Below are 18323 nucleotides of genomic sequence, written 5' to 3'. Positions count from 1 at the left end.
GCATAGCTGCACCAGAGGCTTCACGAATTTTCTTCTTTTTTCACAGCCGTCCTCCAGCTGCATTCATTCATCTCGAAATTGTGGGCACGTGCAGCTGCAGACCTCCATCTGTGGTACCTATCAAGCAATTCAGCCTTTTCTTGTACTGTCATGACTTTGCTCTGTTTCTTGGGAGTCCTTGCAGCATCACTAGCGGCACTTTATATGGTCCCGAGGTGTTAGTCCAGGTTCAGGGAATTGTACTAAACGTGATGAAAAATACACAAGAATCGCGAGAACTGGGAGAACCGCGAGAACGCACATCCCATTTTACCGCGATAGGCAGTGTGCCGCCGAGATCGTTAGCGTCAGGTGGCTTTCGCCGTGGCTCCCAGCATCCCTTGAGCTCACCGCAGTAGCTGTGAGGAGGTGGCTCTGAAACTGCGGCCTTAGAGTGGTATGTACTACAGTTCATTGTATGCAGATATAATTTAATACTACATCCTGAACGTTTGTTTACATTTCTCTCCGCTATGAATGGCACTGTGTATGGTCTGTAAATGTGTGCGTAAGTTTTGATAAACTTTATATCTTATGGGAGTAAATGATAAAATAGATTAGGATCTACATATATGTTGTGTATTCTTGATGTACCTTTTTCTTAATTCTTTTGGTATTACTAGGCTTTGCAGTTTGCCTGCAAGTTTTTTGAAATTGTTACAATCTCCAAAATGTTTCCAATGTATTTACTGAAAAAGTCTGCATATAAGCAAACCCACGTTTTTCTGATCTGTGGTGTTGAAAGGTCAGTTGTAGTTGTTGTTTTAAAGATTTTATGTATGAGCGCGAGCGCACGTGCGCCCACACAAAGAGGGGGAGAAGGAGAAGCAAGTTCCTGGGAGCAGGGAGCCTGGTGTGGGGCTCCATCCTGGGACCCAGGATCATGACCTGTGCTGAAGGCAGGCACTTAACCAACTGAGCCACCCAGGTACCTATGTAGTGTGTTTTTATGTAGTCAGAAAACTGCATATTTTTTTGTATCAGTGTGAAGAAATTCTTTTAGTGAAAAGGATGTATTCATCCATTAACCAAATCTCCCTTACCTCACTGCAAATCATAAAGGAATGCAAAGCCTGTGACCCTGGTTCATGAATTTAATGGCAGGATGCAGAATTTTGATATCCTGATTTTATTGTCTTCCTGTGCTAAAGGAGACAGACACAAGTTCTTTTCTACCAGAAGCCAACCTACAGTTTGCTATTAAACCTAGATATACAACTTGGGATCTAAAAAAAAGAGAGTAGAACAGAAAGAAGCATAATCAAACTATCTTTTGAATTCTTGATTTTATTAGCGGTTCTCCCGATTTCTAGGCTGTAGAAGGGCCTTATTCTCATGTAACTATACAAGACTCTATAGATGAGACTAAAATTGCCATCAGGTTCCCACATGTCTTGTCCACAGAGTAAAAAATAAAAAGAAAAATGAAATTTTATATAAATAAAATTTAATCAGCCAGACATGGTATATGTTTTAACAATCTAGATTCTTTCTTCCCTCCTTCCCCAAACAGAATTATCTATAAAACTCGCTTTTTAATAAAATAGATACTTGGACGGATTAATTATTTTTAGATTGTTCAATGTTAGCTGAAGCTTTTATTTTAAACTTAAAACCTTATTTTCTTCCTATTGGTGCCCCAAATTTGGAACAGTCAATAATTCAAGCTGATGTCCCTTAGTCCTAAACATGAGCTTTCTAAATAATTTGTCTGTAGTGAAGTTATTTTAAAATTTATCATAGTAAAACGGGTGAATAACAGATTTTTGCCTCTTGCCTCCTTCCCTTTTGAATTGGTTTGAGTATGCCATTATACTGAGTTGCCTGTAGTCCTCCAGCTAGTGTTATCTTTTGTATTTGTCACAAAGGATCAATGAAACAATGCCTCCAGACAGAGCCAGGGAACTGAAGGGCACACTTAAGGTACTAGTTTTTTTAATTCTCTGGTTGCAGACCTCTAGTTTACCATCACTTCCTTTTCTTGATACAGTGTTGCAAAAAAAAGGTCTATTCTTCTTTTAAAACATATCGTGGCAGCAAAGATATAAATCTTGGTATTTTTCTTCTAGAGTTCTGATTTAGATTGTTCCCAGAGCAATAAAATGTACTCTCTGGGAGGCTTATAATACAACACAGAGAACAGAGTTTAAACTCTGGAGGAGTTAAGTTATACCAGGTCACAGAGCAGTCAGTACTAAGGGGAAGCATGCCATCATGTCATTCTCATTTCAAATCTGAAATGAGAAAAGGTTGTCATTATTATTTGCAAACTCCAAGTACTTTTAAAATGCGATGTGGTATAGTATGGTCAGTGAGGCATACAGAATTGAGAAAGATGTGGTTCCTGCACTCGAGTTTATAACCTCTTGAAAAAGATGTGGATACTTATAAATAACACTGATGCATAGGAGATAATGAGGTGCAGAATTGGACTGGCTGAATGTGCACTCTGAATAAGGCAGAAAAGAGCTTCAGGGTTCCAAATGGAAACATTGCTGCTATGATGTAAGATAGTATACAGTGTATTTAATGCTAGGCATTTCTATCAGAAGTTTTCTGGAAGCTGTGCTCTACAGTACAGTAGTAACTAGCCGCGTGTGGCTGTGTAAATTTAAAGTAATTAAAAAATTCCATTTCTTAGTTGCACTGGTCTCATTTGGCTGTGTAAATTTAAAGTAATTAAAAAATTCCATTTCTTAGTTGTGCTGGTCTCATTTCAAGTGTTCTTTGTGGCTATGGCTACTATATTAGAACACATACAGACCATTTATATTATCACAGAAAGTTCTGTTGGCCTGTTCAAGAGCCTGCATTTTTTATATATTAAGGATGAACTGAGTTGATTAGTCTCTAAAGTAGGGGGAACAAGTGATTACTTGAAATACTGAGAGGTCATGTCATTTTGTAAATTACAAGACTCAGATTCGTAAAAATATATGGGAATATTTTTTAGACTCTAACAAAAGATCATTTAAAAAAATAGGGAATATGAATTGTTTAAAAATGTATCTGTTCACTTTTTAAGTATAAACTATGGCTCTGTAGTTTAGAAAAACTGCAAATATAAAAATAGATACTAAAAATATTAACATTATTAGTAAAAGGAGTTAATTTAATAAGAGTTAAGGCAGATTATCCTCAGCTAAATATAATTGACTTTGAGACTAGACCTAGCACTTAATGCACTTGAGGTAATATTGAACGTGATTGTTTCCATGGGAACATTCCTTGAGTGGCTGCTGCCTAAAAGGGATGTTCAGGGCAGTTTCACAGAAGATTTGGTGGCATTTATGCCGCTGATTCAGATTCTAATCAAGAATTGGTTGTAATTTTATTTATTTCTGAGTTTTTTAAAAACAAAGTGAAGTAAAATACATGATGCAACAAGCTTTAGAACAAGGTGGAAAACGTCGAGGTAGCTCAAGGAGGGATCAGGAGCAAGAGTTAAAGCAGGAATTTGCCTTGGCTAGCTGGCTGACAGGAGACAGGCTGCATTTTGCAGAGTATCGGGTGTGTCGAGTATTGAGTGTGTCACAGTAGGAAACAAAAAATGTAGATGGTCCTCCTAAGGCGAATGAAGAGAGACTTGGTGTGTACAGTGAGTAGAGCCCTCACCCAGGAAAGTAGCATTGCAGAAAAAACTTCTGAGATTGACGAGTGAAATGGATCACATAGGGGAAGGAGGACCTTCAAAGAGGGAAATCTAGCCAGCAGCCCAGGGGTTAATTAGTCTCCCTCCACGTGGCTTGAGGGTTATCACTATGTCTTCCCAGAGGGGAACGTGGATTTTGATTCTGAAACTCCATTTCCGTGTCTTTTGCGGCCGTACTTATGTTTGTGAGAGGTTTGATTATTTATACCCTAGTTCCCAAATCCAGTGACAGGTTCAGTAATTATCACAAAGCCTTTTATCATTGTGAGGTATTTCTTTTAAGCAAAAGACACTGATGCAGCTAGATCGAACCTGCCCAAGGTCTTCAGAAAAGCACAGGTGAAGCCTAGCAAGCGGCCCCAGGTACACAGTGTAAACCCGATCTCACCTCCTCAGCTCAGCACCTCTATGAGGAATTGAGTATTGTTATTAAGAATTTGCAGATGTGAAAACTGAGGTCTAGGTATAGTAACATCTTGCCTGAAGTCACAGAGTAAGTGACAAACCTAGAAATGAAATCATGTTTTCCCTGATTCTAAAGAAAGCCTGGATTCTGATCACTACAAGCTGCTCCCTTCCTTCTGTAGAGCAATATGGGAAAAATGTGTGGTTAAAAACAGAGTCAGGCCTATTGTTGATACTCTGATTATTCTTCTATAAAACACCTGCAATGTTGAAAAGACAAAGATAATTTTTATTCCCAGGGCTGTTTAGGGAAGGATTTGATTGTTTATGAAACTGAAACTGTGTGAAAACTGTAGTAATATGGTTAAATCAATTATCTTCTACACCTGCATACTACATGGCATAGAACTATATTCTCAATATCTATTTAATAACAGAAAATATTTAAGTTACAGAATGTTACTTACACAGCATGAGTCCGTGTATATAAAGGAAATAATATGTAAGACATGAAAAAAACTCTGACAGGAAATATGCCAAAATATTAATAGTGGTTATCTCTGAGTCACAGGTTTAGAAATTATGTTCAGTTTAATGATCATGATTATCTTTAATTTCCCCCAATTTTATTATGAAAAATTTCAAACCTATTGTAAAGTTGAAAGAATTTTGTAATTCATTCTGTTTAGCTTTTCATCAGTATTTTCTGTGATTTTTTTAAGTAAGTACAAAACATTATTTTTAAGAGATGTTACCCTGTATTTTTCTTCCGTTTGCTGACTATTTCTGTTTTCTCATATACTTTTTACTCCATTAACTTTTTTCAAAAAGAAGTCATGGAGCTCTAGAAACTAACAATATTTATGTGTCAATCTCAAGTTCAGTCTTGCAGTCTATTGGGAACAGCTTTGAGGTCTCTCCTCACAGTCGACTGGCCCTCTTAGCTGTAGATGGGAAGGTAGGATGCAAGTGTAATTGTCAGACTGTGTTATCTGAAGAAATTGTTGGCCTAACCACGTCTGGTTCACAGTATGTAAATTGATAAAATTGTGCACTTACTCTTTTTAGAAGAACCAAAACTATTTACTCTTTTTAGAAGAACTAAAACTATCTTCCATCTCCACTCAAGTTGAAAGGAGGGTGGGGCCAGACAGCTCGTATCTTTTTGATTTGTAATCTTATGGAAAATACATACTGGTACCTTTGCTTGCAGAGGAGATACTCACTCAGTCAAGAACACTCTTGAGTCAGCAAGAAACAGGTGATCTTATTCTCCTTTACCTGACAGTTTATGTCAAGAAAGTGAAGGATTTTGTTCCCTTTTTTCCCTTCACTGATCATCTCTGACATGCACCTGGCCACCCAATCTGGAATATTGTATCTTTAGCATTTGGCAGCCAGCAGAGATTCTGCAGTCTTCTTTTGTCCCCTATTTGTTCTCCTCCTGATGTATAGTCAGGTAAGTCAGTGTTATCTAGGCTTCACGTGCCACTTGGTGTGGTCCTTTCCTTCACATAAAACGAATGAGGTAAATGAGGCTCGGTAATTTTAGATTTAAAATATTTTTGTAGGAATTAAATTATCCTTATGTTAAAATTGTGTGCTTTTTATTTTCGTAACCTGTGTGAATCATTCTGTAAAGTGTGTACTGTGAAATATTAAGATGATTAATGGCTTTCACTCAGAAAGGTAATAAGATACTATGGTCATAAATGATTGGAGAACGCTGGGTTATGCCAAGTTCAACAGAGCTTTTAAAGTCTCTGTGCATACCACATCTTCAAGAAGGTGGCCATATAGTCCTCATTTTCCAAACCAGTTTGAATAGAGGAATTTCTCCTTCGGCTAACCACCATTAAGCAGGAATACTCTTCAGAGTCCCACCCATTTGTAAAGCAATTCTTACCACACAGAGTGTGATCTGAGGAACCAGCAACATCAGCATTACCTGGGAAGTTGTTTGAAATGCTGAATCTCAGACCCCACCCTGGAATTGCTGAATCAGGATCTTCATAAGAATAAGTTTCCCAAGTGAGTCATATAGATGCCTTCCTGACCTTTCAGTTCACATCTGTTGAGCACTTATTGTAGTCAGATATAGCTATGAATTTTAAAGTATATCATTTACTTCTCACTGTCAGAATGTTCGTGAATGTTCTTAAATACACTAGGGTTAATTTTACAGTAGAAAAGGAGTGATACACTCCAGACTTGTAGGCTGTTACTGAATAGACTTTTCCCAAAGGTATTGGTGGCTGACATTGAATTTGTCAAAAGTAGACTTTGCTTGGGGTGTCTGGGTGGCTTAGGCAAATGAGCCTGTGACTCTTGATTTTGGCTCAGGTCCTGATGTCAGGGCCCTGGCATTGAGCATGGCATGGTAGGTTCTGCTCTCAGCAGGGAGTCTGCTTTTCTCCCTCTTTCCCCCTCCCCCAGCTTGTGCTCACTCTCTCTTTCCAAAATAAGTTGACAAATCTTGGGGAAAAAAAATAAAAATGAACTTTGTTTAAAAAGAGCAGTTTTAGGTTCACAGCAAAATTGAGGGGAGAATAGAGTTCCCAGATGCCCCCTGCTCCTTCCCTCAGCAAACGCAGCCTTCCTCACTATCCGCATCCTGCACCTATGTTGACATGTCGTTATCACCTAAAGTGCACTGTTTACATTAGGGTTCACTTTTGGTGTCCTGTGGGTTTTGACAGATGTGCGATGACACGTATTCATTATTACAGTATCATTCAGAAGAGTTTCGCTGGCCTAAAAATCCTCTGTGCTCCATTGATTCATCTTTCCCTCCCGTCAACCCCTGGCAACGAGTGATCTTTTTAGTATCTCCATAGCCTTTTCCAGAATGTCATACAGTTGGAATCATATGGCATGTAGGCTTTTCATATTTACCTCTTTCACTTAGCAATATGTGTTTAAGGTTCCACCATGTCTTTTCATGACTTGTTAGCTTATTTCCTTTTAGCAGTGAATGACGTTCACTTGTCTGGATGTGGCATGGTTTATTCATTCATCTACCGAAGGATACCTTGGTTGCTCCCAAGTTTTGGCCCCCATGAATAAAGCTGCTGTAAATGTCCATGTGCAGGCTTCTGTGTGGACATAAGTTTTCAGTTCATTTGGGTAAATACCAAGGGGTGAAATTGCCGGCTCATAGAGTATGTTTAGGAAACTGTCCTTCTTCCAGAGTTGCACTCCCCCCAGTAATGAAGGAAAGCTCCTGAAATTGAATATTAATAGGGATGTCAGTCATCATTGGGGATTTACTTAATGTTGTCATTAGTGTTCTTTAAATTTTATTCAAGAAATAATTCTTCATGAAAAATAGATACTTGAATGACACTTCATGTTTATCTGTTATCTTCAGGATGTACATAATAAAAGGTTATGCCAAAAGATAAAATATCAAAGCATACACCTACAAATTTTTAAAAGACACGCACAACAACGCATAGTTAAGTCCATTTGTAGTGTTGACATTCTTAAAATTGTGAGATTATGTATTACCAGTGGTTGTGTTCTTAAACTTCTCAAATTATCTCAAAGATCTCCAGTTATGTGTGTAGCCACAGTGTAGGCCATAATGATCTTTTCATATGAAAATTAGAGATCAGATTTCCACTTTACAGGTTAAATGAAAACTATGCGAAGCTCTCAGGGGGCCCTACTTAGTGCATTTTATAAAGTGAGGTCTTTATGTTTGGTCCTAAACCATGACAGGATGCACTGTTGTATGTACACTAGGACATGTATAGAAATAATTTTAATCTTGAAAGATTAATAGCTGCAGGAAAATTGGCAAGTCATGGGCTCAGAGTTTGGGCTCTGGGTTTAGAACAAGTTGGTTTTAAATCCCAGTTCTAACTTATCCTTTCTGTGACAGGTTAAGCAAATTACTTACCCTTCCTGGACCTCAGTTACCCCATCTGACACAGATGATGGCAGCAATTAGCCCTCCAGTTTATTCTACTGAGTCATTATATCTCTAGGACATAGTGCTGAGCCTGGCCCTTGGAAGCTCTTAGTGATACCTACTCTTACAACTGTGTAGAAAAGTTTGGAAATCAAACTTTAGAACCGAGAGTTTTATAACCAAGCAACTCATTTTGGAATATTTCCTTTCTGATGGAAACCTTGTGGCAAAAAAGGGAGAAATTAAAAACAAACCTTAAACTAGATTTTCACTGAAACTGGGAGACAGACAAAACACACAGGCTCCCATTGGCGTATGGATTGCAGCAAAGGTGAGGCCACACAGAAGTTGATGATGGTAAAGAATGTGAGGGCAGGGCAGGGGAGGGGAGGGGAGGGCAGACAAAGAGGTTCCTGAAGACTGGTATATGTCAGACCTCTCCAGCGGATAGTTGCTTCCCAAATGAGCAGGGACTATTGTGAGCATACCAGACACTGAACACCTTAAGAGTGCTGGGGTTGAAAGAGACCAGGTTCAGAAAGTGTTCAGGAGCCCAGAGGTGGCAGACAGCAGACGTACCCATCAAGAAATAGTGTCTGAAAGTGTGTCGTAATGGAAGAAAGGCTGTGGAGGGGACTAGGAAACCCAGGGCTCATGGGAGGTTACCAGAACCAGGCTGGGCTCTGAGAGAGCAGGGCTAGCTACAGAGATGACCATATTTAAGACACTCTCTGTGGTGACAGAGGAGGGAGTTGTGAGCTGTGAAGCTAGAAATCATATCTTGACACATCCCTGTATCTCCTGCCCCATTTCTTACTAGAAGCCTAGGAAAATCCATCCTGTGGGGAAGCTCTGCCTGCACACAGGGATACTGTAGAATAAATCATAAATGAGTGCAGCATCAATTCCTATAGATAGTAGAAATATTTACCCGCAAATGGTTTCCACAAAGCAGATGAATATTATAACTTAACATTACAAAAAGAACTAAAGAAAGTCAACAGAAAACTAACAGGTCCTTGAAAGAGCCATTCTAGTTAGGCAGGAATGCTACAAAGCACAAATAGAGGATCTCAAAAGAACAGGTGACCAGAAAACAGGAAGTGATGGCCTGAAAACAGGATATGAAATGTGTAGCAAGCTAAGTCGTTGAATAGAAAAACAAAATTCTCAACAAAGACTAAATTACAAGTAGTGCATTGAAGAACAGCCACCACAGAAAATACAGCAAGATATAGGAAATAAATGAAAAACGAAGTCCATGGAGACAGAAGCCTCCCCTCCCCCACAAAAGCAAACAAAAAAAAAAATGAGAGAAACAACAGCAAAAAACTAAAATGAAGTCTTCTTGTAGAAATGGCTGATTATATATCTGGGGATGTGGGAGGTGATCTTGAAGCATTTGGTCATAGGAGAAAGATAGGACATTATTAAATAATCCTGGAAGCATAGTAGCAGTGTTAAACTGCATGAAAATCGTGCTTCCGCAGGCTCCCTTGCAATAGGAGGTGCCTCCCTGGACAGCAAAACAACAGAAGCTTGGGTTTTCTGTAATTTCCAGTTGACTGATAGTGTTTTACTGACAGTGTTGAAATATTGTCAGAATCCGAGAATACAACATGTGTTAAACACCTTGCCACGTCTCTGGCATTTACTGAGTTGCACCATTACTATCAGTTTCTCTTTATACTCTTTCCCATCCTTACATGGACAGCGGAGCATTTACATTACCTGCCTTTTTGTGTTTCATTCTTTCAAGATGAGTATTTTTTGGTGAAACCAAAAATAGTCCTACATTGGACCTCCTAAAGGAAGTTATGAAGTGAACCAGTGTGGCCTAGGGAAGGAGTATAGAAGACCTGGACTTCAAATCCCCCTGTAGATACTAAAGGCTGTGTGTTCTTTCAGAGCTTACTGAACCTCATCTCTTTTTAGCATCCATTTGTTCCAGATGATTCGTGTGAAGGCCTACCCATCGTGGTCTGGCAACCACTGATACTCCAATAATGACAGCAGTCATGTCCAGTTTGATGGACTCTGTCTGATAGTCTCAAGGCTTACTGCCTTAATAACACAGCTACCTGTGGAGCTAAGTACCTCCACGCTCTGCACATCACATTCCTTATTTGTGAAAGGGGAGAGTAATAGTACTTTATGGACTATATAAGGATTAGATAATGGAGTCCATACAAACATAGACCAGATGTACAACAAATGCTATTTCTTATGATTATAATTATTATTTCTCCAAAGACCTGACCTGGCTTTTGTTGTCGTTGTTGTTATTGTTGTGATTTTTTTGAGTCACTTAAGAGCTCATAGAATCTGGGGTCTTGTCTGGCTTAGTTGGTAGCATGTGCAACCCTTGGTCTCAAGGTTGTGAATTTGAGCCCCACATTGAGTGGAGAGAGTACTTTAAAAATAAATAAATAAATAAACTTAAAAAAAAAAAAAACCTATGGAAACAAGCCCCTAATTTCCTGACAAATGTGTGTCAGAGTAGAGCCTCTCATCTATGCTCCTGCATTAGCTTTGCTGTGGAGTGTGGAGGCCTCTGGATGGGCTCAGACAGGGCACATACTGTTCCACACAGAGTCACTGAGGCCACTGTCTCCCTTTCCACCAGGGGAGAACCATCAACCATTTAGGTCCCAGCCATTTCCTGCTTCCCAGACCATTCTAAATGCCCACATGCCCAAAACACAGCAATGTTAGGGCCATACTTTGAGCAGAGGCATATTGCCTTAATAGTAATGACATACACACATGCAAAGATTCCAAGAGATTTTACAAAACCGTAAGGAAAAGACCCAGCATCTAGGCTACCTGGACCGGTGGGAGGATTTAGAAATGATCTTTTTTTTTTTTTAAAGATTTTATTTATTTGACAGAGACAAAGCGAAAGGGGAACACAAGCAGGGGAAGTGAGAGGGAGAAGCAGGCCTGCTGAGCAGGGAGCCCGATGCGGGGCTCAATCCCAGGTCCGCAGGACCATGACCTGAGCCGAAGGCAGATGCACAAAGACTGAGCCACCCAGGCACCCCTATTTTTGAGCTGCTCTTGTATATGTGTTTGTGTTCTCTTAGGTTGTAAAATGGATAGGAAGTCTTAAATGAATTTTCAGGAACTGAAGACATTTGGAGATAAAGCCATGCTTTTAAGCTGGATTTTTTGTTCATTAGCACTCTAGTGCCTGGGCACTTTTTGGGGTGGTAATGGCAAGATCAAGGAGGAAGCAGCAGTAAAATACCCATTTATTATACGGACACATTCTCCTTTCTGGTTCCTTTTAAAATAAGTTCAGAAATTGTCCCACTCCATCCACCTGTAGTCTCTGGAGGCTGATCCCCAATTTTGGCTAACTCCCAGAAATTGAAGTGTGGCAGGCATAGGGCCAAAATTCTTTTTACCTCATAAGGAGACAATGAGTTTAAATCCAAGTTAATTTCCGTCCTGAAAATTTTTCCTTTCCTTTCTTCTCCCTCTCCTTTTCTTTTCTTTTCTTTTCTTCTCTTTCTTTCTTTCAGCTAGTAGTATCTGAAGCTACTCGATGATCTAGAGCTTCATTGGGACTAACCCAGCTCCAGGTTGCCCCACAAACCAATTATCCTTTGTGAGGATAGACCCATTTTTTTGTTGTCCTCGTTGGAAGAGGCGTGGCAAGGAACTTCACATATTTGGGCCAACTCCAGACCAGTAAAAACCCTAGTCTTCCCTGGCAGTAACAGTGGATCAGAGAAGGTTTAATCATTCTGAGACATGACTGATAGATGATGTTACAGAGGAGTTCGCAATCTCATGCCTGTTAGGAAAGTTTAATGTTGGTGACAAGGGAGATGAGAAATTCTTTGGAAAACAGGCTACAGGGCAAGATGGTCTTTATTTTGAGATTGAGTTGGATCTGGCTGAGCCTGAGGGAGGAGAAAGACACCTTTCCATTTGCACACCAGTAACTCTGGGAATGCATATTATTCAAGCATGGCTCCCTCTGCGGCAGGCGCCCAGCAGCTTTGGGACACAACTTGGAAACCCTAGTAAGCGGTATTCCTAGACAACAGAATTTCACCCAAAGTCCAGAAGTAAGAAAAGAGACAAGAGGCATTGCTTTGAAACAATTTATCCTTTTTTTGGGGGGGGGGGATGAACGTAAGGTAATAAATGAGAAGATTATCATGTAAGAGTGAGGAATACTCTTTTGTCCCTTATGCATTCTGTTGAGGAATCCCCCAGCTGAGCAGTTTGAGATTTTCATAAGAGGCCACCATTTCCATGCCCCATTTCAGGGAGGGGGGCAGAGAGTGCCTTATTCATCTGTGCTGCTGGATATTTCCCATTTGTCCCTCCAGATCCACTGTCCTCTTTTCTCTACCAGGTTCTGTGCTCCCAGGGGCTGACCTTACTGGAAGCATCAGTTGGGCTCCATTGCTCTCTGGCAAAGAGAGATACCAGAGATGCCAGATCAGGGTGTTTATTCTGTCAGCCTCCTCCATTATGGGCCAAGAACTGGCAATGGGTTCTTCTACCAAGGACTTCAGTCCCTGGCGGTGTTTCTCACTTATACCTGTAGGCTTTTTTGAGAATCTAGTGGCTGACTCCACTTGCCTCTTCAGGCCTTGCTGCTGTCTGTGTTCTCTGGTTACAGCCACTGAGCTCCGTTACCATTCCTTATCAGTTTCTCTTAACTCTCCTGTATATATTCCTTGGATTAAATCTCTTCAGCAATCCATCTCTAGGTCCGACTGCTGCTTCCTGCTGGGAAACCAACTAATATCTTTTCCTGTGTAGTATAGTACCTAGCCCATAACGTGTGCTTAATAAAGGCTTCTGTCTATTATTTTTTGTATATGTATGATATGATGACTACATTTAAATCAGATTTTGCCCAATTTCAAGCTGGGGCATTTTCATCATATAGTTTTTCCAGTACTGGAGAGTTTCTAGTTGTTTGCCTTCATAAAACGTCAGTTTAAAGAATACGATTTTGATGTTGTGAAGACTTGAGGAGCTGATATATGCTTTGGTTGCATTTCTGAAAGTTCAAAGAGTAGAAGTGAAAAATCATAAAAATCTCATTCAAATCAACTCTATAAAATGTCACCATTTTTTCATTGTATCAGAATTCATCAAAATAAGTTTTATTGAAAATATATGTCCCGTTAGCCTAAGTCTGAAATTCTATCCATTTTCATCTTCCTTGTTTCAGTGACACATACTGTTTAAGATCTGGCTTTGAACTTCTGAGACCCATGTCTGTATGAGCCAGAAAAAGAGGCTCAGCCTTAACCATGGGCCAGAGTTAGCCTTTTCTTCTATAATGTTTGGCATAGGAAAAGCAGTGATGAAGAAGTCTCTTCAGATAGGAGTTTCACCAACTATGAAAATTTGTTTACTTAATTATAGTTACGGAGGAAAACTAGTATTTCAAGAATTGTTGCATGTAATTAGATCCGTGTTTCTCAAAATGTTCTCCAGAGATCGCTGACACCATATCATCTGCAGTTTTCCAAGAATGCACATTATCTGTCTATAACCAAGACTTACTGAATCCAAATACTTGGGAGTATGGCCTCAGTAAATTGAATAGTAATTTTATTAACTGCTCAGGTTATATTTCCATATGCCAAATTTGATAACCATTGTAATAATAAGCCATACTAAGACTCTTTCTAGGGGGAGAGGTATGTCCTAAAATAGATTTATCCAAATATAAGAGAAAGGCTAACGTATAAAATGAAGTTAAATACAAAAGATTTTAGAATGACAATTTTGATAAACCGTGTTATAAACTTAGAATAATTTGTCAAATTTAAAATTAGAAATTATTTAAATTAGGGGTTGCCTATAATTCTGTAACAAATAAAAGCACCATGGGATGATTTTAAGAAATTTAAGTAATGACACCTCTCCACTTACTCATCGTGACATAGCACTTAGTACCTCCTGTTAGTTATTTCTGCATGTGCTTTACCTTGACTGATAGTTTGTGATTTCCTTGAAAGCAGAGATCAGGTCTTTTACATTTTATATAGTCCTCAGTTCATAGTAGAGTACCCCTCCCATAGTAGGATGGTAACAGATAAGTATTGAAAGAATGAGTGGAGAGTATCATATTTTAGGGATAAGATTTAATGTGTGATTGTATGTGTGTGAAATGTTTAGGGAGTAACAAAAGATTTGATAATGAAGTGCTAAACAGTGTGGTACAGAGTTCTCAGATGTTTCATGACAGGTAGAGTAGTTATATAGATATGAATGGGTAAGGCAATAAGAAGTCAGCCTTGGTGAACCTAACACTCCTCTACAAAACAGTCTGTTGAAAAGTCAACCCTGAGCTGCACCTTCAAGTTTGTAGGAGATCTGGCTAAGAGAAGGAATTCAGGCTGGAAATGATATGCCACTGGCTGAGGATGTTGGTTTCAGGTGAGTCATACATCATGAAAAAAGTGTAGAGACAAATAATGATGAATAAAAAGTTGCTACTTGACAGGATGTCAGATTGAAAAGAGTTGAGCAAGGGAGGGTTGTTAGGGTTTGGAACATTCAAAGAGCCATGAAGTCTGGGTTTGATCTTGTGATTGGCAAGCACTGTAAGCATGGCAGAACAAAGGAGTGTTGGGTATAGTTGTTTTGCCCCCTGTTGGGAGGGCTGTAGAGCTGGAAGGCCAGAGAGGATATAATGAATTGTCAGTCACATAGTCTGTATGGTCTCTTTCAAATAAGTCTCAATGAATAAGAAAGAAGTAATGTTTCTTCATTCCTTCCTTCTCATTATGGACCCTGGGGCATAAGCCAGTCTGTGGACCAGATTTGGGGTCTAGAAATTCTGTGGTAAGTAGAGGCAATGTGGACTAGCCCATGGGCTCTACTTTGGAAACCTTTGTTTTCTTCTTCTAAATCCCCACAGCCCACAGCTCTTGATGGACAGAGATTATGGCAGATAATGATTTTAAACAAAACCAGAAACCTTTATTATTTTGAGAGAGTCACAGGGAAATTCTCTTTTGCCCAAATAAATGTCTCTATTTTATTTTAATCTAATGAATGGAATGAGGTAAGATAGTTGGACAGAGTAAAGTGGCAGTGTTACAGTCGTGATCTGTTTGCCCTCCATAAATCCAATCCCATGAGTCACGTGAGCCTGACTAAATGGCAGACACACTCTCTTGCTGGAGACCAAGAGCGTCTGGCATTTTGAACAGGAATGCAAGTGGTAGAGCAAGATATGCCATAGTGAGGGTGGGTGACATTATGAACATAGCAAATAACAGTTATCTGAGTGGGCTTGCCACCCTAGCAAGATGTGATTGCCCTTCTTTCTGTCATGCCTACTTGCAGACTTTCGCTCATGTCTTACTGTACTCAGCCAAGGTGAACTCCCAGGTCAGGCCCAAGATGTCCTATTACTAAACTGTTTTCACAACAAACAACATAACCCACCTGCATGCTTTAGTGCTGCATATGTGTCTGACTGAAGGGAGCCAGTAAACACCCCATGCACCTGTGTTTTCACAGTAGCAAGGGATGAAAATGTCACTGTTTCCTAAGGGAAGAGAATAAGGGGAAACATGCCACCAACTCAGACTCCAAGCAAGGTTAAGTCCAGGAAAGGAGGCTTTGAGGGCCGTGCAGAGACTAATCTCCAAGTCCTCTCAGTTGAGATCACAGAAGTCCTCTCATTCCAATTCACAGTGATCTCTGTGACAGAAGTTTCTCTGCATTCTGGCAGTTTGGGGTACAATCAGCCAGACAGTATGGGAGTGCTCATGATGAGATGCCTGCTGCTGAGAGAATGCCCAGCTGTGATTTTATTTCCCTGTGTTTGGAGAATACAATTCGTTCTTACTACATTCGCTGAAACAGACTGCCAGAGAAATGGCCAGTTTGAAAGAACACATGGAAAAATCAACATTCCCGATGCATCTTGAGATCATTGCAGCAATAGGAACATATTTCCAAACAGCCAGAATGAAAACAGCAGTAAGTCGGGGAGAGGATCTGGTTTCTCCAGAGAACTGTGGCATCATCTCACATGAACACTGTGAGATGGGAACTGTGGGGAGGGGGGCAGGAATGAGAATTCCACTGCAAAATTACAGATTTCTTGGAAAGATCCATTGTCAAGCATAATACACTCCGTGCTATAGCACCTATCTTTAATATCTACTTACTCCTGTCCCCTTATCTCTCCCTCCCTCATTCATCTTCTTTCTTTTTTTTTAAAGATTTATTTATTTATTTTGGAGAGAGAGAAGGAGAGAGTGAGAGAGTATCTGAGTAGGGGAAGGGGCAGAGGGGAAGAGAGAGGGAATCCCAAGCTGACTTCCCACTGAGCACGGAGCCTGATGCGGGGCTCCATCTCACAACCCTGGGATCATGATCTGAGTCAAAATCACGAGTCGGACATTTAGCCGACCGAGCCATCCAGGCTCCTCCCTCCTGCCTTGTCCATTTTCTGTGTGTACAAAATAAAAAGCCATGTTGGTTTCATTGAAATCCTAATATTAGTCAGTATTTAGTCCCCTCAGGCAGTGGGTTTGGATAATAAGAGTTTTGCTCATTTTTCTTCTCCATATGGATGCTGTAGGGCAGGTAAATTTTCCCTTTTTCCTTTCTAGATTTCTTTGGCTAGTCTAGTTAAATTGACAAGATGGATTAACAGGAGAAGAACAAATTTAATTTTGTACACATGGGAGCTCATAAAAATATGAAACTCAAATCACCAGAGCAGGCAGCTTTTATACCTTTTAGATCAATGATAAAGTTGTGAGGAATTGACAAGACCAAGAAGTTTGGGCTAGGGGTAGTAAATTGGTGAAGAAGTAACAAGCTTTGTTGATACAGCCTTCTCAGTCCTGAATTCTCTGTCTCTGGTGATAAGGATGTCTCCTGGTGCAGGAGGGAGATTCGTTTCTTGGTTGCTAGGGGACAGAGGAAGGTCAGACTCTGGTCCATGCACCAGCTGCTTCTTAAATGACTTTAGTTGAAAATAATCAACATGCTGAAGTGGCCTGTTTTAGGGCAGCCTTCCTTGAACCCCACTGATGTCAATCCAGTAATCCTCCTTTAATCTGAAGTTTTGCTTTCCATGGTTTCAGTCACCTGCAGTCATTTGTCCCAGAAGCAGGTGATCCTCCTCCTGACTTAGTCTCAGAAGGTCCATAGCAGCCTGCCTAGTGCTACTTCACAATGCCTATGTCATTTACCTTATTTCATCTCATCAAGTAGGCATTTTATCATCTCACATCAGCACAAAAAGAATAAGTACAGTATATAATAAGCTATTTTGAGAGTGAGACCACATTCATATAACTTCCATTATATTGTTATAATTGTTCTATTTAATTATTAATCTCTTGCTGTACTTTAGAAACTAAACCTTATCATATATATGTATAGGAAAGATCATAGTATATATAGAGTTGGTACTACCCATGGTTTCAGGCATCCGCTGGGGGTCTTTGGAACATATCCCCTGCAGATAAAGGGTACTATTGTACTCAAAAGGCAGGGCCTTTGTATTGTCATATTTGTAGCAAAGCTCTTAGGGACTATTGCATAGATGATTCCTGTGATATAGCTTGCTGCTCCTTTTTTTTTTTTTTAGCATGTCATTTCTGGCATGCTGAAGTTTTTGATAGGGTGGGTGATGTGCAGAAATAAGGATGAAAAAATTCAGGGGTTGCAGAGGTATTTGACCACAGGAATTTTATTCATTTCTAAAGCCTATCCAACAGCCTTAATGTAGGAGATTCCTAAACCAAAGCCTGGCTACCTGTATGTTATCTTTAATGTGAGCAAATGGTGAAGGAGCCTTAGCTTAAGACACTCATCATCCCGTCATGGCATGAACCCGTGCAATCCCTCTCCCCCCTCATTCTTCATGTTTCAGCCATGTTTTTGCAGAGGACACATAAGTTTTAAGTGTTCCACATATGGCAACAATGTCATGCTTTCCCACTATAGAAAGCTTTCTTCCTTGATATTTCCTATGGAAAAAATGTGGAAGAGAAAACATAAAATGTGAATAATAAGCAAAATGTTTATGGTCTCTGTGCTGCCACTCAACTGTTTTCTCACATATCCTCAGCTAACTCTGTGTTTCATGTTATCTGCCAGAAAGTTATAAATTTTCCATGTAAACAGATAGAAAAAAAGCTTAGCATTTCACTGAATTTGAAAATCTAGTGTTTACATCTGTGAATTGATATAATCTACCTACAAAGGGTCTGGTTAACGGGTTCATCAAAGGCGAAAGAATAACACGAGAAGGGAACTGTAGTGTGATTTATTTCTTACTCTTTTGAAGTATGA

The 18323-nt window shown here is 39.8% G+C and overlaps 1 long non-coding RNA gene across 1 annotated transcript in view; it reads left to right on the top strand.

Annotated features, from left to right (window-relative positions):
* The first annotated feature begins 278 nt into the window (after window positions 1–278).
* LOC125092296 (uncharacterized) overlaps window positions 279–18323 on the top strand; it is a 124238-nt gene continuing 106193 nt past the window's right edge. Inside the window, exon 1 of the long non-coding RNA XR_007124864.1 lies at window positions 279–436. This is a non-coding gene — a long non-coding RNA (uncharacterized LOC125092296). The remainder of the gene's footprint in view (window positions 437–18323) is intronic.

This window comes from Lutra lutra, chromosome X (assembly GCF_902655055.1).
Source record: "Lutra lutra chromosome X, mLutLut1.2, whole genome shotgun sequence".
Lineage (NCBI taxonomy): Eukaryota > Metazoa > Chordata > Mammalia > Carnivora > Mustelidae > Lutra > Lutra lutra.
This window is presented reverse-complemented; position numbering and strand designations above follow the sequence as displayed.